Source organism: Aethalodelphis obliquidens, unplaced genomic scaffold, assembly GCF_003676395.1.
Source record: "Aethalodelphis obliquidens isolate GAN/ISIS:26980383/991018 unplaced genomic scaffold, ASM367639v1 scaffold19, whole genome shotgun sequence".
NCBI lineage: Eukaryota > Metazoa > Chordata > Mammalia > Artiodactyla > Delphinidae > Aethalodelphis > Aethalodelphis obliquidens.
This window is the reverse complement of record NW_020837963.1, coordinates 7,122,295-7,146,073: the sequence shown is the minus strand read 5'-3', so window position 1 is coordinate 7,146,073 and position 23,779 is coordinate 7,122,295. Positions and strand designations below refer to the sequence as shown.

Genomic DNA, 23,779 nt, shown 5'->3' with positions numbered 1-23,779 from the left:
AATACTGAATTTAGTCTGTAAAATAAAGATTACCTGTTAAATCTACCTCATAGGTAACTATAATGATCAAATGAGAGAATAGATGCAGAAAAGTATTAAAGACTTAAAGAGTAAAGTGTTACAGCACTCAAATGATTACTTTATGACTAAGTGATAGAGAGTAAAATAAAATATAAAAGTAATTTTAATAGCGTCTTTAAAACAAGTAGGCATAAGTTAAAAAACTTAAGGAGAAAAACCAATCTCTGCCAAAAATAGAACCAAGGACTAAGGAGAGAGACAGACAGACAGACAGCAGGCTTAATAGCAGCTGGAGGCAACTGGACAAAATGGGGAAAACCCACACCTAACTCCTCATGTTATACAGACAGGATGGAGGAACTGTAAAAATGAGTGAAGTAAAAACAGGAAACAAAATAAGGTGGGGCTTCCCATTTTGAACAAATATGAAAACTCAAGCTGCTTACTTGAGCTTCCTGGCTATTGAGGTATGCCTGTGGTTTCTCCCTCTGGTGTGTCATTCATCCTGCCTTGCCCTGGGGGTTAGTGACTTTACTCTCTGGGTGGTGTTTATAAACTGGACTGGGACTGAAACTGCTAGGCCACTGACTGCTGGAGAATACTCTCCCTGGCCCCCTAGCTGGGGGGTAGAAAGCAGAAGTTCAATGTAATAGAGACCAAAATTAGAGAGAGGTCATGACTAGGTACAGTGAGCACAAGCTCTGCAGTCAGTCTGAATCTGGACGCAGCTAATTACCAGCTTGGAATCAGTTATGTCACCCAGTCATTCCCAAATGGTCTCTGAATTGGTGTCTGTCTGAGACACATTTTTCACTAGTCTATAACCAAATGAGAAAAACTAGGACAACGTAGTATTGAAATAGGAGGGAAGGGGGCAGGGCACAACCTTTGAAAGAATGACATAGCCCAAGGACGTGACATAAGCAGATTAGAACCAAATGGGTCCAAGATGGCAGATAGGACGACTTCCACTAGACCTTGAGCCCCAGTAAAAGTTCATTCTAACTTAGCATCAGCAAGCTAAATGACATTTAGCATCAGCAAGCTAAATGACAAACCCACAGGTGCCATGACAGTTCCAAGGCTACCATAAGGATCAAAAAGTGGGCGGTGGCCCAATTCCTGGAAATTCCCACCCCTTCCTGAAACAGCTGGAATACTCCTCCCACTCATTAGCCTATGAAATTACCCACCACTATAAAAACTGACAACCCCATACCCTGGTGCCTTTCTCACCTTCTGAGATGGCCCACACTCTGTTTGTTGAGTGCATTTCTCCCAAGGCGTCTCGCCTTCTGAGACGGCCCACACTCCCTCTGCAGAGTGTGTTTCTCTCTAAATAAATCCACTTCTTACCTATCACTTTGTCTCTCACTGAATTCTTTCTGCGATGAGACATCAGGAACCTGAGCTTCATTAAGTCCTGAAACCAGGTGTGTGATCTCAGTTGGAAGACTGTGGGTTTTCCCTGGGTTCGAGTCCTGGCCTCGTGGGTTCACGTCCCAATCTGGCTTTTGGCCAGGTTTGAGTCCCGGCCATGTGGGTTCAAGTTCCAATCTGAGGTGCATGGTTTCAGTATAGTTTTTTTTTGTTTTTATAACTATATGACTTTTGCAATGAAATATTCAAGTAACGCATGCAGTTATTTTTATTTTATTTTATTTTATTTTTTTGCGGTACGCGGGCCTCTCACCGTTGTGGCCTCTCCCGTTGCGGAGCACTCTCAACCACTGCACCACCAGGGAAGCCCCAGTATAGTTTTTCATAATACTAAATTTATTGTCTTCGTTTTCATGTTGTAATTATCTTCCTCCCTTTTTGGTGGTAAAAAAATTTTTTTGTTGTTTTGAAAGGATGGGGATGGTAGATTGTAGTAGTTTTGTTGTTGTTTGTTTGTTTGTTTGCGGTACGCGAGCCTCTCACTGCTGTGGCCTCTCCCGTTGCGGAGTACAGGCTCCGGACGCGCAGGCTCAGCGGCCATGGCTCACGGGCCCAGCCGCTCTGCGGCATGTGGAATCTTCCCGGACTGGGGCACGAACCCATGTCCCCTGCATCGGCAGGCGGACTCTCAACCACTGCGTCACCAGGGAAGCCCTATGCCTAACTTTTAATTAAGTCTTTATAGCTACCATAAAAGAATCAGATAACAGATTATAAATCATTGCTCACAGTTGACTATTTAAAGGTCCACTATTAGAAGATAACGCTAAACATTTTTCCTTTATTTCTGCAAACCATGTAACATAACTCAAATAGTTATAGTGGTTACACAATATATATTTACCTATCATTTGTGTAACTACTATAGTGTGTGTATATATATGTGTATACACACACGCGCACACACACAGCTGTGTATGTGGGGGTGTTGTAAGGTAATGACTGTTTCTTCTCTAATTTCCAGAATGCTTGGCAACTAAAGATCAAAACTTAGGAGCACAACACTGCACTTAGCTTTACAGCATGAACAGTGCTTAAGGAGCATACAAGCTTAAGAGGAGGCTGGAGTTATTAAGTTAGATTGCCTGAGTTCGAATCCAGGCTTTGCCACGTAAAACCTGTGATTTTGGGTAAGTTACTTAGCCTTTCTAATTTTCATTTGTAACCTGAAGATAATAAAGAGTACCAACTTCAGGGCATTACTTTGAGATAATTCTTGCAGAAAACAGCACTCGGCTCCTGATTAACAATTAATACGTGCTTCCATGTTATCAGTTGCAACACTAAAAGAAATAACAGTGCTATCAACTGTTTTGTTTTGAAGTGACTGCCACAAACATTAAGAAGGTAAATCAAACAGATATGCGATAACACGTTTTGTAAGGAAGCACTTCTGTTGAGGTCTGTTATTTTGATTAAGCTTCTTCTCACCAAACGGCAACGGAAATTTTCTAGAATTATCTTCGGGACCAAGAAAGTCAAATCCGGGACCTCAGTGTAACACCACACAAGCAGAAATGGGTATCACCAGCGTCAAAGAAACACCTGCCAATCCTGGTCCACAGATGTCATTTCACATGAATGGACAGAACCGTTCCAATCTTAGAACTTTCTAGCCTGCAACAAACGTCCTTTAAAGCAAGGAACAATCACAACACACAAACAAAATGCCTAAGTCCTGCCATTAATTCACCCCTGCAGAAAAAGAGAACTATTAGATAAAAGGATTTGGAGCGACAAAATCGGTCTTTAAGGGGCGCGGGAGTAAACGGTATAAGAGATGCTCCTGTTAAGGAAGCCGCAGGGCCTTACTCCAGGTTGGGAAGGGGGGGCGCCCTGGGACGAGCGAGTCTCGACCGGGAAGTCGCGTCCCCAAACCGTGCGCCAGGGAAGAGCCGCCCACGGTCAAACAGGGGGTGGCGAGACCCCACCGTTCCCCACGGTCTCAGCCGGGACTCGACGAACCCCTTCCCTTCACCCCGCCCTCCCATCCGCCAAACTGGGACCCTGAGGGCCGCACGCGCGGAGGCCGGCGGCGGGTCCGCGCTCGGCTCCCCGGGCCGGGGTGAGGAGGCCGGCGCCCGGTCCCATCCCGGAACTCCCGCCCGGGCCCCGCCGCGGCAGGCCGCCCGCAGCTGCGAGCCGTGCGGAGCCTTACCCGACGTCTAGCCAGGCGACAGGTGGTGCTGCCTGCGGAGAGGCCGCGGTCCCGCAGCCCACCCAGACGATGCTCAGCTCCGGCCGAGTTCGGCCCTCCCCTTCTCGAGGCTTTCCGGAGCCGGCTCCAGGTCAGGATCGGAATGGCTGGGTCGGATGGATAATAGCCGAGGCAGCCAGTAAATCCGCGTACTGAGAAGAGGGAACAGGGAGTACAGCCGGCGCGGCCCCATGGGGGGAGACTGACGGGCGCGCAGACCAATACGGAGGCAGGAAGCCAGCCTTGAGGGGCGGGGCTCCGCTTTGAGGTTTCGCGACTGGCGCACCCGCGTTCCAGCCTCGCAGTACCTTCCTCTGTTTGGTGGCTAGAGGTTATCATTTAGGGCCAGGTGCATGCCCTTAAGGGCCCGACCCCAAGGAGTGAGAGAGGGGTCGTGTAGGGTGGGGGGAGTCCGGATATAAGACGAATACCGCCGCCCCACGAAAAGACCTGGGGCTGGCTACCGCAGACTTCGCCTTCCCGCGGCTGGCGGTATGGTTGGGGGTGATGGCTGCGTTTTCGCGCGAGAAGAGGCTCTGCGCAGGCGCGGGCGAGGCCGGGAATGGGGTGGGGTGGGGCGTGTCGACGGGTACCAGTCTCCGATCCCGAGAAGAGAGGAAGGCTGGGACTTTGGGTCGGTTCTGGACAGCCAGTGGAGGCAGGGAGAGGATTGCAGAGATTTAAGAGCGGGATACACGCCAGGAGAATGGAGAAGCAGAAGAGGGAGGACCCAGGAAATGCGAAGCCTCCGCACTTGAGGAACGCTTTATGTTTCTGAGCAGTTTTTGTCTAAGAGTTGCTCTTTTGCCGAATTCTTTGCTACTCTTCACGGTTGCTGACACACTTTGGCCTGCAGGGAATTTACTAATGATCCCTACAATCACAGTCACCATAAATAGATATTCAATGTTCCCTCTCAGAAAAGCACTGGAACCCTAAATTGTCATCTTGAAAGCTGCAGGACCATACCTTAATGCATCTATACTCACCCACGGTTATGATATTGGAGGATATTTCTTCATTCTTATTTCAGAAAATGTTATCACCCAAAATTCTTTACTGTAGTCGGGTTCGTGTGCTTTTAAAGTATAATAATAATAGTTTTTAACTAAAGATGTAAAGGGTAAAAAAGAGGCAAGGCAGGGCTTCCCTGGTGGCGCAGTGGTTGGGAGTCCGCCTGCCGATGCAGGAGAGACGGGTTTGTGCCCCGGTCCGGGAAGATTCCACATGCCGCGGAGCGGCTGGGCTCGTGAGCCAGGGCCGCTGAGCCTACGCGTCCGGAGCCTGTGCTCCGCCGCAAGAGAGGCCGCGATAGTGAGAGGCCCAAGCACCGCGATGAAGAGTGGCCCCCACTTGCCGCAGCTAGAGAAAGCCCTCGCACAGTAAACGAAGACCCAACACAGCCAAAAAATAAATTAATTAATTTTAAAAAAAGTTTTAAATAAAATCAAAATGGGATAACTGTGGTTCAGACATTCAAAATGGAGCCTAGTGGCCCTTGTGGATATGGTTTCAGACACATGCCTGCATTACTGAGAACTTGAATTTTCTTTTATATTTTTTTGCGGTTCGCGGGCCTCTCACTGTTGTGGCCTCTCCCGTTGCGGAGCACAGGCTCCGGACGCGCAGGCTCAGCGGCCATGGCTCACGGGCCCAGCCGCTCCGCGGCATGTGGGATCTTCCCGGAGCGGGGCACGAACCCGCGTTCCCTGCATTGGCAGGTGGACCCTCAACCACTGTACCACCAGGGAAGCCCTTGAATTTTCTCAACTATAATCAGACTCAAGGACACCACCAGCCCTTCTCAAAACGATGTCTGCTAGCAGCTGCCAGCTGCAACATTATGGTCTCAACGTCTCTCCTGTAACTCTGCCACCATTTCAAACCCCAACCAATCCTTGCTTAATAAGACCCCTAACTTCTTGCCAGCTCCGATCCTAATTATTGACAAACAACTTATCAACTTTGTGGGTTTTGCCTTTATAAGCGTCCCCCATTTTGTAGCCTGGCAGAACACAATTCAAGTCCTTCTCGAATCTGTGGCTCCGGGCTATAGTCCTCAGCTTGGCGCGAATAAAACTCTTTTCTATTCCTATTATGGATTGTTTATTGATTATTTTCATTGCCGTTACCATTATATCACCTGAAATAGACTAGATTTGAATTTTGTAATAGAGCTCTAGAGCAGGCATGAGATCTCCTCTTGCATGTCTATTCCGTCCCGTGTCCATGTGATTGGACAGAGGTCATGGGTGCAGGGCTAACTTTGTGTGATGGTGGGAGAGATAGGCAGGTTGCTAGGGTGAGAAGCTTCTGAGGATAACCATTGCACTCCTGCACTCAGCCTCTCTCCCAACTGCTGACCGGTTTCCTCTATACCAGGAAATAAGTTTTCATTCAACAACCCTCAGAAATGATGAGAAAGAAAGACAATGAACTCAAAGAGTTCTTGGGTGCCATACCTGTGTTTCTCATTGTCCCCAAATGTCCGAAATTCACTTTGGAGCCCATCACTGTCTCCAATCTGTTAAAAAACAAAATTTAACTGAGTAAATTTGAAGATTTAATTGGCTTTATTCATGAATCAGGCAGCATCTCATCTGGCAAACAGAGACATACTCCCAGAAGCGATTACCTCTGAAACTTGGGTTACCTAGAAAGCTCTGTGGAAGAGCACAAGAGCAAATCTTGACTTAAGTAGAAAAGTTCCTTAAATAATGTATTACCTACAAGTTCACTAACTCTTATCCATAATTCCGGAATCCAGAAGGTTTTTTTCCCCATGATTTTGTAATTTTGGTGGAGCCAGAATTTATTTGGTGACAAATAAGAATGTGTCACTAGGCTGTCTATAGTCTTCATTTCTCCAACATAATGTAAATATTCACATGTTTCTCTTCAGTAACAAGAATGTTTTGTGGCACTACCCCAGATCCCACTGAGGATATTATAAACATACAGTATATGCTCCTTATAACGTTTTCCCAAATCCCAAAGTTTCTAAATTCTGAAGCCCAACTGGCTCCAAGAACTTCTTCCATTTTTATGAGCCAATCCTTCTTATGGCAAAATAAATTAGGGAAAAACTACGTATAGTTCTTAATTTCAATTTTGCTGGGATTAAGCAGAAAATTTTTTATGTAAATACTGTTTATTACAATACTCAAAAAGCTAAATTTATTGTGAGTGAGAAATGATCATGACATTTTACTTGGTGCTGTGAGCACAGAAATGACTGATTGGATGAGTTATGAGAACTTAGCTTTTAAGGAGAAATTTTTGATGATAGAAGTCAGTAAAGGTTAGCTTTAAGGGGGTTGGCTGAAAAGAGACACAAGGGAACATTCTATATCTCAGTCTGGACACTAGCTATACAAGTGTATTCATGTGTAAAAATTCATCAAGTTTGAGTGACGTAATTTACACACCTTACTGCATGAATTTTATATCCACCCCAGTAAATATATAAAATAAACCATTTGTATTGTGCACTGCTGTTTCTTTTGGAGCAAATGTTCTCCATGGAAACTGCTATGGATCTAATACCTTTCTTCTAGGCTTTCCTCTTTGGTGTCCTCCACTGGACCCTCTAAGAAAAAGGTGGGGACCATTCTTGGCTGCTCAGAATGTAGCTCACCAGGCCTTCTGGAGTTGTCAAAATAGCCATGCAGAAAATACAAAAAAATGCTGAGCCTGGAAAGAAGGCACAAGCGTTTCCTGGAAGGATGATTACAAGGCCGGTGATCTGGTAAAACAAGGTGCCAAGGCCCAAATCAACAGGAAACTAGGAGGAAGACATACGTATCGGGGTAGGTCACTGAACAAACAGAAGCATGTGTGTGTGGAGCAGGCTGTGTGAGTCCTGTGCTGTTGGGAGTTGAGGCCACCCACCATCTCTGGGTTTGCCTTTGGTTGGGGTGGTTCACCTGTGAAGTGGGAGGAGCTATAAAGGGGCAGGCTGATGCTGCACACTTGGCTACATGACTTCCCTGTAAAACTTCATTAGGCAAAGTTTAAAGACGTGTGTAGCCAGTTGTCTCGAGATGGGTACACATTTGCCCACTTTCTCAAAATCAAAGAAGGATGCTTGGAAAAACTTTTGTATCAATTGCCATGAAAATAGAGCAGCTTGATTTCTTTCTTTTTTTTGTTGTTGTTTGTTTGTTTTTTTGCTTGCGGGATCTTAGTTCCCCAAACCAGGGATTGAACCCGGGCCCTGGCAGTGAAAGCACCAAGTCCTAACCACTGGACCGCCAGGGAATTCCCTAGAGCAGCTTGATTTAATCCAAGCACCACAATGTGTTTTCTTAAGGGAAAACCATATTATTGATGTTTCAGAGAATTATGGAAGATCATTCTCTTTGTAATGAGAATATACGTGAGCAGGATCATTGGTTTTAGGTTGGCACATCATCTATCGCTAAAGCAGACTGTGCTAATCACATTTTTTTTTAAGTTAATTTATTTTTGGCTGCATCGAATCTTCGTTGCTGTGTGCGGGCTTTAGTTGCAGCGAGCGGGGGCTACTCTTCATTGCGGTGCGTGAGCTTCTCATTGCAGTGGCTTCTCTTGTTGCGGAGCACGGGCTCTAGGTAAACAGGCTTCAGTAATTGTGGCACGCGGGCTCAGTAGTTGTGGCTCACTGTCTCTAGAGCGCAGGCTCAGTAGTTGTGGCTCACGGGCTTAGTTGCTCCGCGTCATGTGGGATCTTCCCAGACCAGGGCTCGAACACCTGTCCCCTGCATTGGCAGGCTGATTCTTAGCCACTGCACCACCAGGGAAGTCATAATCACATGTTTAGATTTACACAACTCCATCTGCCTTAGAATAGGAAATATGAATAATGAATGCTGACTGCGCTGCTGGGAATTATCCCTCAGTAAATTAGGGTTATTAAAAATGTAAACTCTTTAAAAATACAAGAGAAAGTAAACAGTATATCTAAAGGCATTTGTGCTAGACACTCTGCAAAAACAAACTTGTCAGCCTAGTCTGGGGGTGAGACATAAAAACATTTGGTGAAGGTAAGTACTATCATTAAGAAACAACAATGTTTTCATTATTCCCAAAATACAATAATGTGCTAATGATGATAATTACCTCCATAAAAGTGCTAATAATTCTTTATATAATTAAAATAAATAGAACTTTGCAGGCTGTCTGAAAGAGTAAACTAATAGCATAATAAACAGTGTCTTCATTAACAAAATATTTTGGAAAGTTCTGGAAATTTTTGTGAAGAACAAAGAGGTTAATATCATAGGCTTGTTAATAATCGAAGAACCTTTACTCCTCAAGGAAAAATAGCATTTTGATGTTTATGGATAATATTGTATCACACTTGATTTTTCTCTAAGACTTTCAAGTATACTGGAGAGAGTAAGGCAAAAATTTACTATGTCATGTCATTGTGGAAATAACCTCTCTCTTTTAGTGATCCAAAGTGATTTGATCTTGCTAAGGCTGCCCCTAAGATCTTCCTGAGTCAGAGGCTTCTTGGTGTTGCTTATTCTAAATCCTAGTCCAGGCTCCATCATTATCTATAAGCTCTTAAGGGAGGACTCCAGGATCAGCAACATTGGTATCACCTGTGAACTTGTTAGAAAAATGAAATCAGGAACCCACTCCAGACCTACAGCATCAGAATCCAACAGGTTTAGGCGGTTCCACACAAATTAGCACTTGAGAAGCACGGAGGACTCCTGAAGTCCTAGATTCTGTGAATTCATGTTGCTGTGAATGGATTTTTATTTCTAGATACAGAATAAGAAGAAGCCCATGATACTTTCTATACCTTCAAAAGGTTCTTATGCCAGGGCAAACAGTTATTCTTTCCTTCTCACACTGAGAGTATGTAATGCTTAAATCTTGAGCAGTACAATTTTATTGTTAATTCACCAGATGTGTAATTACGAACTAGGCACCAGGTGGAATGTTTGCACCGAATAGAATGCATGTAAAGTCTCTGAATAATGTCTAGGAACAAAATCTCAGGAATGTTTGCCTTGACCATCCAAGTAGTGTTCCTGGTATCTTGAGCATAATTTTATATACAGGTCCTTAATAGACCCAGCAGGCTTCATGGCTCTCTGACTACGTGGGATGAAAAGCTACCTGAGATTCTGTCTCTTGGGGGCAATACAGGGACATTTTTCTATAAAGTGTTCAAGATTTCTCTGGCCAAGAGAGTAGCTACAGAAGAACCTGAATTGATAACTTGAGTTTGATTATCCAATATATTTTCCTACTGAGCAATAAATGGTGGGTTCTTGGTGCATGGAATATCAGAACCCTAGAACAGCTCTGACACTAAGTTGAATATTTCATATTTTTTACATCAACAAGATGTGGTCTAACCACAAAGGAAACCTGGTGTGCCTTTCCTCCCAGTGCTCTTTGACCTTAGATTGACTAGCACTCTGAAATGCTTCCCAAAATGAATCACCTCCTACACCAATCTGCATTCCTGGGCTGGGAATTCTAGATGTTATTTCCATGGCCATTGGTTATCTTAGGAATGTCTGGGGGACCCCGGGACCTCCCTGGAGGTTTGATTCAATTCTGATGGTTCATGTTGGGGTCTGCACCAGCTCCAGCAATTAATAGGGAGCATTCTGTTTTAATAGGCATCCAAAGGGAAGTAGAATATCTTTCCTTTCTTACACTTGAACCAAAATTAAGTTGCATAGAACAACATGGAATAAATGATTAGTCCTAAACAATGCAACCTTGAAAAAATTATATCTGGATTCTAACTTACTAAGGGCACCAAATGGTGCAAACAGAATCTGTTGTTCATATCTTTGTGGCTGCAATTAGAAACGATGAACCATAAGCTCTATTCATAAAATACCAGATCGGGGTATTTAATCTTTTGTGTGCAGTGGACACCATTGACAGTCTGTTGAAGCCTACAGACTCCTCAGGATGTTTTCTTAAATGCATAAAATAAAATACATAGAATAACTGAAGAATCCAATTATAATGAAATAAAGTTATCAAAATATTTTAAACCTCAAATTTCGGGTATAATAATACATATGCTACTTTATATTGCATTAAATAAAAATCTAAAGATGGGTCTAATAACTAGTAAAGATGAGTATAAATGATATTACACAGTACCTGCAACAACTGGAAGGTGATACGAAAATTCATGGTTTCTATAATCATAGCAGTTTGTTACCTACATCCGTAATTGAAGAAAATGCTAAATTCCAGGTAGAGATTAGTGAGAATAAATACATTTTTCTTAGTCCAAGTTAAGATACTACCTATGGTTAAGAACCCCCCTGTACTAGGCTGTTTTGGTCCAAGTTCAGCTAAGAACCTCATTCTACCTGTTGGCAATTTACGAGTTCAACTTTCAATACCGGAAAATAGCTTCCTGTAGCAATTTCTTTTGTCAGAGCTCCAATTTCAAGGTTATGTGGAAACATTCTCTGTCAAAAGGTCTTTTGTGACTTTCAGTAAATTTTACTCCATTTTAATTTGTTGAGCGTTGCTTGGGACAATATTACCTGGGCTTTCCTGTAGTCTGGTGACTCAGAATTATGACACGAATGCAGATTTACCTGGCTAGCATTGCAGAGGTTGCTTTCAAGTTGAAAGCTGGCCAAAGTTCCCAGTCTCCAAGGTCTGTAATTTAGGACACTTCTGTTAGCCATCATCTGTTCTTTGTTAAGAGGAATTTGTTCAGGTCTCTCCCTGTGCCAGAGGCACGTATTGTTAGACGTATTAAGAAAGTAATTTATTCCTGACATTCTTACTCTTGGAGTAATTGCTCTGGAATATTTTCGAAAGCTTCCATGAAGATTTTTTTAAAAAGCATTTTCAATTCTTTTTTTCTTGGTAGAAAAATATATTTTAGCGTCTTTTGTGAAGAAAAATGATTTTTACATTTTTAGATTTCATTCACATTTTCTTAATAGACATGAAAAGCAGCAGTAGTCCTTATGTAAGTTTGGGGAAGGGATAGAATGTTATTTCATGCCAACTGTGAAAATAACATTCAATAAGCATTATTTGCCAACAGTGAGAAAACGGAAATTGAACTCTCTGTCATGAATTCAGCCCATTCTGTACTTATTAGGGGAGAAAGGAGAAGTTAGAAGAAAATGTGACAAGGAACATTCTGGAGCTCATTTTTTTGTTTTTTTAACATCTTTATTGGAGTATAATTGCTTTACAATGGTGTGTTAGTTTCTGATTTATAACAAAGTGAATCAGTTATACATATACATATGTCCCCATATCTCTTCCCTCTTGTGTCTCCCTCCCTCCCACCCTCCCTATCCCACCCCTCTAGGTGGTCACAAACCACCGAGCTGATCTCCCTGTGCTATGCAGCTGCTTCCCACTAGCTATCTATTTTATGTTTGGTAGTGTATATATGTCCATGCCACTCTCTCACTTTGTCACAGCTTACCCTTCCCCCTCCCCATATCCTCAAGTCCATTCTCTAGTAGGTCTGTGTCTTTATTCCTGTCTTACTCCTAGGTTCTTCATGACTTTTTTTTTTCTTAAATTCCATATATATGTGTTAGCATACGGTATTTGTCTTTCTCTTTCACTCTAGGTCCATCCACCTCACTACAAATAAATCAATTTCGTTTCTTTTTATGGCTGAGTAATATTCCATTGTATATATGTGCCACATCTTCTTTATCCATTCATCCAATGATGGACACTTAGGTTGTTTCCATCTCCTGGCTATTGTAAATAGAGATGCAATGAACATTTTGGTACATGACTCTTTTTGAACTATGGTTTTCTCAGGGTATATGCCCAGTAGTGGGATTGCTGGGTCATATGGTAGTTCTATTTGTAGTTTTTTTAAGGAACCTCCATACTGTTCTCCATAGTGGCTGTACCAATTCACATTCCCACCAGCAGTGCAAGAATGTTCCCTTTTCTCCACACCCTCTCCAGCATTTATTGTTTGTAGATTTTTTGATGATGGCCATTCTGACTGGTGTGAGATGATATCTCATTGTAGTTTTGATTTGCATTTCCCTAATGATTAATGATGTTGAGCATTCTTTCATGTGTTTGTTGGCAGTCTGTATATCTTGGAGCTCATTTTACTCTGTCCAAATAGGGGAGCTGGACTCGCCTCCATGCTGCCAAGCCCTTTCAACAAACAGCCTACGTCTCTGCTCTCTCTTGTGAAAACGTTCCCTTCTTCATTTCATACAATCTGGCTTCCATCTCCACAAATCTTTTTTAAAACTGTGCAAAACTTCCTTTTTTTAAGTAGAATTCAACCATATATTTTTAGTCCTCAACTTCCTTATTCTTTTTGTTTGTTTCTTTGTTTTGCGGTACGCGGGCCTCTCACTGTTGTGGCCTTTCCGGCTGCGGAGCACAGGCTCCAGACGCGCAGGCTCAGCGGTCATGGCTCACAGGCGCAGCCGCTCTTGCAGCATGTGGGATCTTCCCGGACCGGGACATGAATCCGTGTCCCCTGCATCGGCAGGTGGACCCTCAACCACTGCGCCACCAGGGAAGCCCACTTCCTTATTCTTTCAGCAAAATTTGTCCCAATGGACTTGTCCTTCCTTCTTGAAACTCTCTTTGTTGTCCCTGGCACAATACTCCTCTGGATCTCTGGCCTCACCTTTGCCATCTCCTCTTCCTCCTGCTCTATAATGAAGGGTGACCCCCAAGGTTCAATCCTAAATGTAACCCATTGAGATGACTCACAAATCTGGGTCTTATGCTGAGTTTTCACCTTTGATCCTGTTCTTTTTCCCCCAAAAGGCTCCATTCATTCAGTAAACATTTTTTGAGTGCCTACTTGGTTTCAAACAAACATTTGGTTGTCCCCGCCCTCAAGGAGGGTTCAGGTGACGGAGGTGTCAGGGCAGGTGAAGGACTGCAGAGTGAAGAGAGGTGGGAAGCAGACACATCTGCAGGTAATTATGTCAGTACAGTAATAGAAAGAGCATTACAATGTATAATGGGGATACAGAGAAGACACACGTAACCCATCTGGGATAGGGGTGAGGAAACTCATTAATTTAATTTAATTGTATCATATTTTTTCTTCCAGTTTTATTGAGATATAATTGACATACAGTACTGTACAAGTTTAAGGTATTCATCATAATGTCTGGACTTACATATATCATGAAATGATTACCACAATAAGTTTAATGAACATCCATCATCTCATATAGAGACAAAAGTAAAGGAAAGCTCATTAATTTTAATTCAAACATTAATTAACATTCATTCAACAAACTGTAGCAAGGACAAATCTGTAAGTTATCAAGCCAGGCACTAAGGCTGCAAGATAAGCCTAGTTCTTGCCTTCATGGAGCTTACAATCTACTAAGTGGGAGAAACAGGCATTAAACGAGTCATACAATTTTATAATTGAGATAAGTTCTCCAAAGAGATAAGCACAAGGTGCCAGAGAGTGTTTAATAGGGGGAGGTAATCTGGCTTAGGAATCAGTGAAGGCTTTCCTAGGGAAATGACATTAAAGCTGAGGCCTGAAGCCGAGCAGAAAATGGGCAAAGTGAAGAAAGAGTATTCAGGGTGTATGATGACTCCAAAGAAGGAGACTTTGACAGAGGACTGTTTGATTGATACCAAGATGATGAGGTGAGAGGGACAGGCACAAGATGATTTGCAGGACCTTGAAGTTAAATAATTTAGCCTTTAAATTATTTAACAAAAACAAATTATTATTTAAAAAACAAAGACCAGGGCTTCGCTGGTGGCGCAGTGGTCAAGAATCCACCTGCCGATGCAGGGAACACGGGTTTGAGCCCTGGTCCAGGAAGATCCCACATGCTGCGGAGCAACTAAACCCATGCACCACAACTACTGAGCCTGCACGCTGGAGCCCGTGAGCCACAACTACTGAGCCCGCGCGCCTAGAGCCCGTGCTCCGCAACAAGAGAAGCCACTGCAACGAGAAGCCCGCGCACCACAATGAAGGGTAGCCCCCGCTAGCACAACTAGAGAAAAGCCCATGCACAACAAGGAAGACCCAATGCAGCCAAAAATAAATTAAAAAAAAAAAAAAAAAGCGTCGTTGGTTAAAAAAAAATGTAAGGAAATGGAAAGTGATCATTCTTTGGTCAGATCGCAGGAACAGGAGAATGTTAGAAATGCAAACCAACTACTTGATAGCGGGCAGCTCAACTGTTCTGTGAGCATTTCCCAGTCTTGGGGTGAAGGTCCGGCCAGAGTAGGTGGAGTAGTGAGCTTTGATAGGCTTTGCCTCTGGAAACAGAGTCTGGAAGCCGCCTAAGGCTGTGACCTTTTGAACACTGTAAACGGTGCACTGTGTATTTATAGAGAACTACTGTTTCCTGTGCCATGGGAGTGGCTATAAAACCCCTCCTAGGAAAAGTGATTACGTTTGGTTTTGGTTTTTTTTTTGTGGTGTGACTAGTCCTCATTATCTTTTTTAAATTTTTTATTGTAATATAGTTGATTTATAATGTGTTAGTTTCAGATGTACAGTAAAGTGATTCAATTATATCTATCTATATTCTTTTTTCAGATTCTTTTCCATTGTAAGTTATTACAAGATACTGAGTATAGTTCCCTGTGCTATACAATAGGTTTGATTAGGGGTTTTTTGACTTAATTTTGGCTTTGGTGGCCACTTTTGGATAAGGAGGGGAACTCTGGCTTCATCCCTGGACTTTGTAGCAAAGATGGATGGCATTTAATTAGGCTAAGAGAGAAAGAGTTAAGGGTTTTTTTTTTTTTAATTCAGACGATTTTATGAGATACAGTCTAATGACAGTATGAAAAATATCAAAGCCCACAGCAGTCTTAGTTAACAAGGAAACATTGTGATTTAGTTGCTACACATCAACTACTCCGAATAGGAGGGTATTGTACTCTCAGTGGACCACAGTATCTACATATAAGAATCTAAGGAGTTTCTCAGAGTCCAAAGCACTGTGGTCAGGGTGATGATCCACACCTGTCCATAATAAGGATCTGTTTAGTGGAGTAAATGGGAAGCATTATTCAGTCATCCAAAATGTCTTCATCCAGGTTGATATCTGTTGTGTCAATATCTTCTAATTCCAAATTATCCAAATCTACTTCCAGTTCAAGTAAACTCTTTTCTTCTTTGTTGGCCATGGGGGGACCCACAATAACAGGAGTAAGAGAAGCACGTTGCCCATCAAGTTCCTGCTGAGCTGCAGGTCTTGAGGGCTGAAAGCCTTTTGCCTCTTCCATAACATTTCCTTCCTCATTTGGCACGAGAAGTGGGTATTGTTTGGCGTGCCACAGGTCAGCCTAAGCCTAAGCAACCCCAAGGGCTGCTTAGTAGAAAGGTCTGGAGGCTTCCTGACCTGGGAGAGAGATGTTTATCAAGGGTTGAGGAATCAGAAAGAAAAGCAAGCTTGATGTGTGGAAAGGCAAACTGTTCTATTTTGAACCCTCGAGTCTGAGGTGCTGGCTCTATGAAGATAGTCTAGTCGTGGGGAGCCAGACATGGACTGACGGGGCTCAATGGTTGGAACAAAGCTAGCATCAAATGAAAATAAGCTCTGAGTTGGGAAGGATGGTCAGACAGGCAGTATATGGGTGATATGCCTCTTATCTAAGACAGAGGGTTCTGCCCCATGACCCTGCTGACTCAGGCTAAGTTGCTTTATCAAGACAATGTCCTGGGTGAGGGAGGAGCAGCCTGGCACTGTGAGAGCTGGCATAGCTTTGTCGAAGAAGAAATGATTTGGCTGAATAAGATGTTCCAGTGATTTCGCTGTAGGAACGAATCTGCTCATTTGCAGTGGAGAAAAGTTCCTGACTAAGTCAGTCAGCTGACTGCCTTCAGAGGGATAGAGCTTATATCCCAGAGAAGGAATTAACGTGCCTTCTTAGAGTGCAAGCCTGTCTGCAATTATTGCATATGCACGGCTAGCTCTGACTTCTTTCCGGTAGCAGGTAAACACATTCAACAAGTGGACTTGAAATGCAACAGGAGAGAGAAGAAGGAAAGGCTATGAAGCAAAGCATCTTCCATAAAGAAAACGTTCTCCTATGCATCCCTCTCCCTACTCTATCTGCCCCTTGTTTGTTTAGACATAATCTCTTTCATTCATCAGCCGCTTTTTAACCCAGCTCTCTTTTCTTTTCTGCTTCTTCACTTTCTCCTGAATACTCCCTTAAAGGACTTCTCCTCTAAGTCCTCTCCTTTAAGTAACACACGTCTTCCTTTTTTTTTTTCCTCCCTTGCTTCATTCTTCCCTCAATTTACTGAGAATCCATCTCCTGTAGGATCCTCTGCTAAATGTGCCTGGCTACACGTGAAGTCCAAAGACTTCATTCTTGACACCAAGGACTTGACAACTGAGTAGAGAAATAAGATTTTTTACATCCTTTACCATAATATTGGTGCTGGAAGGTGGAAGCAACTGGAAAGTGCAATAAAATAGGGTGAAACAAAACTGAGGAAGTTCAAAAGAGGGCAGATTGCTTCTGGCTGGAAGGGGTGGGGAAGACTTCCTGGAGGGGGGGACATTTGCATTAAGCCTTGAAAACTGGAGACAATTTAAACACGTAGAAATGGGGCATTCTATCTGTATTATACCAAATGCATACACTTAACCACGTTCACGTACACTGGCCTGTGTACTCTTAAAACTAAATGCTCAAACTAATAAACTTGCTAATTTAAGGAGCAGAGGATGGTTTTCTAGAATACGGAATAAAATAATATCAGAATTTGAAGGGAACACAGAGATCATCTGGTTTGTGCAACCTCCTCATTTTACAGATAAGGAATCTGAGGTCCAGAAATGTCAAGTGACTGCCCCAGTTATGTGTCCTTTTATTTTTATATTTTCAAGTGGCTCTATTTATAGTGTATCTGACTTGCGTGTGAGTGTATGTGATCAAACAAAACAATGTGCTTTTGTCAGACAGGGTATTTATCATAACCTCAAATTATGTACAGTAAGTGAAAAGGGTTCCTGGACCCAATTCCATCCTGTGTCCATGGAAGCTTCCCCACATCCAATTCTCGGATGCCAGCAGGGTGTCCTACAATTCAACTCAGTCTGACACTCTCTACCTGGAGATAGAATCAGATTCCACAGGTTAAGTGCTCAGTCCCACAAGACCACCCTCCACTTCAGAGGCCAAGAGCAAGTCCAGGTTGTTACCTGTGCTTCTGACTGACCCCCTCCTTGGGTTCAATTAATTTGCTAGAACGGCTTTCAAAACTCAGAGAAACATTTTACTTGCTAGATTACCAGTTTATTATAAAAGGATATTAAAGGACATGAATCAACAGCCAGATGAAGAGATACATAGGGAGAGGTCCCCCACAAAGGAGCTTCTGTCCTTGATGTGCTTGGGGCCTGACTCAAGGGCACACAGAAGCCTTCTTCTTCCCCAACATGAAAGCTCTCCAAAAAGGACCAAGAAGCTGTCCTTTTTGGGTGCTTATGGAGGCTTCATTACATAGTCATGATGGACTAAATCATTGGCTAAAGGCAATGGATTCAACCTCAAGCCCCTCCGTGCTCCCCAGAAATGAGGAATGTGAGGTGGGGGGTAGGACTGAAAGTTCCAACCCTCTAAACATGGGGTCAGTTCTCCTAGCAACCAGTCCACCCTTGGGTGGGATCCAAAGGTCACTTTCCCTGAAGTATTTTCAGGAACAGAGGACAAGAAGCCAAACATCCCATTGCTCTTATCGTTCAGGAAATTCCGAGGGTTTTGGGAGCTGTGAGCCAGGAACTGTGGATACAGACCAAATATAGATTTTTCCTATAAATCACAATATTGCAGTCTACTTTAAGAAATGTGTGACGTCAATTCCTCTGAGTCTATACTACTGTTTATAAGTAGTCATGAAATAATTGTGTTTTATTGTTCTGCACTCAAGAAGGATCTCAAGAGCTTACATGACCAGGCAAAACATTACCTGTCAACATGCCCTTCCTGTGCTTCCTCACCTGTACAAAAGCAAAACATCCACACCACGCATTAACTTCTCTGTTCCAGTAAATGTAATCAAATGAGTGACATGACCTGCTCCGTGGGCTTCAGGGGTTGTTGTTGGTTCATTTGGTGAATTTACTCCCTGCCTGTTCTGTGTTACAATGGGGGATCATCATGACCAGCCTCGCCATCTAGGAGTTGAAAGTCTAGTGGAGGAATCTCATTTACAAAGGACTTCAAAAACCTGGTAGGGGATTACAGACTGATGTTGGAGGTGCCAGGGGGCTGCCATTCGATGTGTTTGTGCTGAGGAATGACTCAATGAAGATGGCATTTCAGGGATATCCGGCACGGATGTATCAAGCAGATGGGATGGAGAGGAGCTTAGAGTCAGATGTGATGATCAGCGTGTGGTTACTGAGGACCTGCCCTGGCTGAGGACAGAAGTAGGGAGGATGTGAGACTTTTCAAGGAAATAATGCCTAGAAATGTAAAAAAGAAGAGTGAGTCAAAGGTGCTTCTTTTGGAATTTTAAGTGATTGAGAAATTGCTGATGTCATTAGACAAAGCTAGGGAAGTTGGGAAAGAAGACTTTTCCCTAAACTGAGAGGGAGAAACCATGGGTCCTAGTACTTCTTGCTTCTCCTTGTTGACCTGAATCTGTCTGTATTTTCAGGATTCCTATTTCAGTGAGTTCATCTGAAAGCCAATTAATGCTGTTGATGGTAGCTTCCTATTTTATTCTTAATAGATAATTACATCATAGAGAATCAAGAACATAATCTGTATGTAAATTCTGGATTATCCTTTTTTGACTACCTCTCAAAAATGGACAATCTCTGTCTTTGTTTCGGCTGAGAGGTATCTGACTGGGCAGAGGCGTGTACATTTGCAGCACCCCTGTCTTTTTCTCCGTTGAGGATGGTGCACATTTCTGGTTTTATTCTTGGACCTGAAGAGCTGGAAATATGGGTGTGGACTGGCTTGTCAAGCCAGAAGGGGCATGAACTGAAACAGGAGTATAATAGCAACTTTGACCATGCTCTGACTTTTGATTCTCAAGAAGTGCTGTTGGGCCAGTTCCCGGATTTTAAGACTGGAATATCTTTGCACTGCAAAGCAAAGTCCAAGCAAGTGGCTATAAGCCTCTCCCTGATAGGAATTTGGCCCTAGCAGGAGGCTGTAGTCAGCCATTAAACCATAGGCGATTCTAGGTTTATTATGCTATTTTGCAACCCAGTATCTACCCCACCCCACCATGCTGTGGACAGTGTTTTTGAACTCTTGTAACTTGTCTCCTACCATGCTTTCTTTTATAGAAACCCCAGCACCCCAGAATAATTTTACTTATTTGTTTTATAAAACAGTAGTGTACTGGGTGGGCATCTTCAAATTGCACAGTGATAATGCTTGAAATTTATGGTGGCTGCTAAGTGCTGTGCTTAAAGTCACTTTAGTCAGTAAAAGTAACAAAAAGTCTAAAGAAACCAGCATCCTAGGGACGTATATAATTAGAAGGGAAATTCCCCTCCCTTGTGCTTTATTTTTCAACCAGAAAACTGTATAACCCATGACATAACTTATCGTGGCATTTCCCAACGTCCTTTCTAAAGAATGTAAATAAAACTAAGTGGTTTGTCTTTTCTGAGTGGGGATACTGTGGAAGCACTTCTGAACCATTAATATCATGTTTTTTTGCTGACATTCATGTTATGAGCTAAACCCTTGGTGTGTGGGAAAGCAAGTGCTTTTGACTTGGATAGCCCTTCACTCCCTAAGAAGGGCACTTTGTACCTACTTCCAAGGGGGAATAAACAGGATGCATAAGTAGAAGGCTGTAACATGCTGATGAACCGGAGTACAGGAAGCAAATGTCTAGCAGCGCAATCATACAGTTGGGATAGCCATAGGATTTATTGACAGATGGAAAAATTCTTGGGATATTAATTCTTATTTTGACACAAAAAAATTAGTAGAACTGAACAAGTTATACTGTCTATCAGTATCTCAAATTCCTCCCTGGAGGAAGCCCTGTGGTTTTTCTCAGCTGGATTCTGGCCCTGGACTAATCTCCAGACCTCAGTTTCCTCAAACAGGGGGTGGCAAATGCAAAGTGACTGGTAATGGGTGTGGGAAATCTTTTGGGGGTGATAAAAATGTTCTATATTTCATTGTGGTGTTGGTTGTGAAGCCAAGCAAGACCCTGTGGGGCCTTCCCAGGTACAAAAACCCGTCTGTTTCTTGTTTGTAGCAAAAAGGCTTTAGTCTCCTAGGCCTTCTCCTAGTTCCAAAGACACATCAGTTACTAATTAGGAAAGTGAGGGAATGCAGAAACAAAGGAAAAGCAGTTAAGCAAAAAAAGTATTTTTTAAAATTTATTTATTTATTTACTTTTGGCTGCCTTGGGTCTTAGTTGTGGCAGGCAGGCTTCAGTCTAGTTGTGGCTTGTGGGCTCCAGAGCACGTGGGCTCTGTAGTTGTGACACACAGGCTCTCTAGTTGTGGCATGCAGGCTCAGTAGTCGCGGCGCACAGGCTTAGTTGCCCCATGGCATGTGGGATCTTAGTTCCCCGACCAGGGATTAAACCCGCGTCCTCTGCATTGGAAGGCAGATTCTTAACCACTGGATCACCAGGGAAATCCCCAAGAAAGCTATTTCTGCACAGCTGTTAAAATTTTCTACTATGTTTCTGGGTATGATTATTGTCTTTTTAATTTTCTTCTGTTTTTTGAATATTATATAATGAGCATTTATTGCTAACTAAAACTATTTAATAAAAGAAAAGAAACAGGGGACACAGAAGGCTTTTGTACTGGGAGGACCCCACTCCTGCTCAGTTTCAGAATGGTACTGTTATGGACTGAATTATGTTCCCCTCAAAATCCATTTGTTGAGGTCTTAACCTCCAGTACTTCAGAAAGTGACTATATTTGGAGAGAGGGTCTTTAAAGAGGCAATTCAGTTAAAATGAAGGTCATTAGGATGAACCCTAGTCGAATATGACTGGTGTCTTTTCAAGAAGAGGAGATTAAGACACAGACACACAGAGGAAAGACCATGTGGAGACACAGGGAGAAGACGGTCATCTATAAGCCAAGGAGAGAGGCCTCAGAAGAAACCAACCCTGCCAACACCTTGATCTTGGACTTGTACCTTCCAGAATTGTGAGAAAGTAATTCCTATTGTTTAAGCCACCCACTCTGCGGTATTTTGTCATGGCCCCCTGCAATGGTTACTTTTAAGTGTCAACTTGGCTGGACAACCAGTGCCCATATATTTGGTCAAACATTATTTTGGACTTTCTGAGAAAGTGTTTTTGAATGAGATTAATATTTCAATCATGGACTTTGAGTAAAGCTGTTTACCCTCCCTAATGTGGGTGAGTCTCATCCAATCAATCAAGACCTTAATAGAACAAAGACTGACCTCCCCTGAGCAAGAAGGAATTCTGCCGGAATCCTGCATTTGGGCTGCAATTCTTCCCTGGGTTTCCAGCCTGCTGGCCTACCCTGCAGATTTCAGACTTGCATCTCCACAATCGTGTGAGACAATTCCTTAAAATTAATCAATAAATCTCTCTCTCTCTGTCTCTTTTTTTTCTCTCTCTCTCACATACACACACATGCACACACACACATCCCATTCTGTTTCTCCGGAGAACCCTGACTCATATCTTGCTCTAGCAAACTAATACAATATGAGAATTATAATTCAAGAAAGCTGTGTAAAAGAAATTTCAGAAGGCTCTATCCAAAATGTTAACAATAATTATTTGGTGGTAGAATTTGGAGTGTTTTAGGTTTCTTTTTAGTTTAACTTATCCAGACTTGTGATTTTTTTGTGACCATGTGTTATTTGCGTAATGAAATTTAAGAAAAGATTTCCATTCGGAGGAATGTTTAGAAGCAAGGTCAGATAACAAAGAACCCAGAGGACACAGGGATATGGTGGCATGCATTATAATACCACTTATCATGAAGATTTGGATGAAACATAAATCAAAGTACATCTACTACAGTGAGAAAATCTCAGCATACAACACAGTTAGCTTATGATATAGCTACTAAGGTTGTTCCTGGAATATGGGTAATAAACATGGGTCATTTTTCCTATCAACTCTATTTTTCTGCCATTTTCAGTAATTCATTCAGTCAGCTGGCAAGCTTTTGCTGGGCACCAGCTATGTCCAAGAACCTCACTAAATACCAGAGATTGAAAGACAAACAAAATAGACTCACTCCAATCGAGACGTTTACATTATAGTGGGGGAGATCATACGGTACAATGTGATATGGGCTCCCACAGGGTAAGAATTGTTTGTGCCCATGGGAGGGGCTGCCAGCCTGGGAGAGCTGGGGATGAGAGGAGGCTTTTTAAATCATCAGCACAATCCTTCAAGTTAATTATTATTACTCCATTTTGTAGATGTGTAAACTGAGACTTAGATAGTTTAGATAATTTGCCCAAATCTCTCAGGTGGTAGAAGAAAGGGATGTGAGCACAGTCTGACTCCGAAGTCCATGTTCTTTCCACTGTACTTTGTGCTGTGTCTCTAATGCATTGTCATGTGGACAAGCAAACAAGTAGGTTACATTGAAATATAATCAATTTAATTTCTACCTTGACGTAAGGACCCTGGTCTATAAACTCTCTATCATTTGTCTTAGTCTTAATTACCTTATCCTACTCTTTTACCAGTTCTCTTAATTGCTAATAATTGTAACAACAATAATTAACATTTATTGTTTCCTATGTGCCAGATACTATACTCTATACTTAAGATAGTTTCTCTTGGGTATTCCCTGGCAGGCCAGTGGTTAGAACTCTGTGCTTCCACTGCAGGGGGCACAGGTTCGATTCCTGGTCCAGGAACTAAGATCCTGTGTGCTGTGAGGCCAAAAAAAAAAAAAAGATAGGTTCTCTCAATCAATCCTCATAACAACCTAATGTGGTAAGCTGTAGAATTATCCCTATTTTATAGACAGAGAAACTGAGGCTTAGAGGGTTAAGTGATTTTAAGTGTCAAAGCTGGGATTTGATCCCAGATCTAGATTTTTTTTTTTTTTTTTTTCGGTACGCGGGCCTCTCACTGCCGCAGCCTCTCCCGTTGCGGAGCACAGGCTCCGGGCACGCAGGCTCAGCGGCCATGGCTCACGGAGGCAGCCGCTCCGCGGCATGTGGGACCCTCCC

The 23,779-nt window shown here is 42.8% G+C and overlaps 2 protein-coding genes across 3 annotated transcripts in view; one reads left to right on the top strand and one right to left on the bottom strand.

The window, feature by feature from the left end:
- Positions 1-3,861, bottom strand: part of ME2 (malic enzyme 2) — a 54,417-nt gene extending 50,556 nt beyond the window's left edge. The window contains exon 1 of one of the 2 annotated variants that reach the window (XR_003435244.1): positions 3,620-3,835. The gene's annotated coding sequence lies outside the window, so the exon portion shown is untranslated. Of the gene's footprint in view, positions 1-3,619 lie in introns of both variants that reach the window. The other variant, XM_027118535.1, reaches the window with a different exon arrangement.
- Positions 3,862-7,370: 3,509 nt separating this feature from the next.
- The window catches only part of MRO (maestro), a 50,968-nt gene continuing 34,559 nt past the window's right edge, over positions 7,371-23,779 (top strand). Inside the window, exon 1 of the mRNA XM_027118859.1 lies at positions 7,371-7,467. The gene's annotated coding sequence lies outside the window, so the exon portion shown is untranslated. The remainder of the gene's footprint in view (positions 7,468-23,779) is intronic.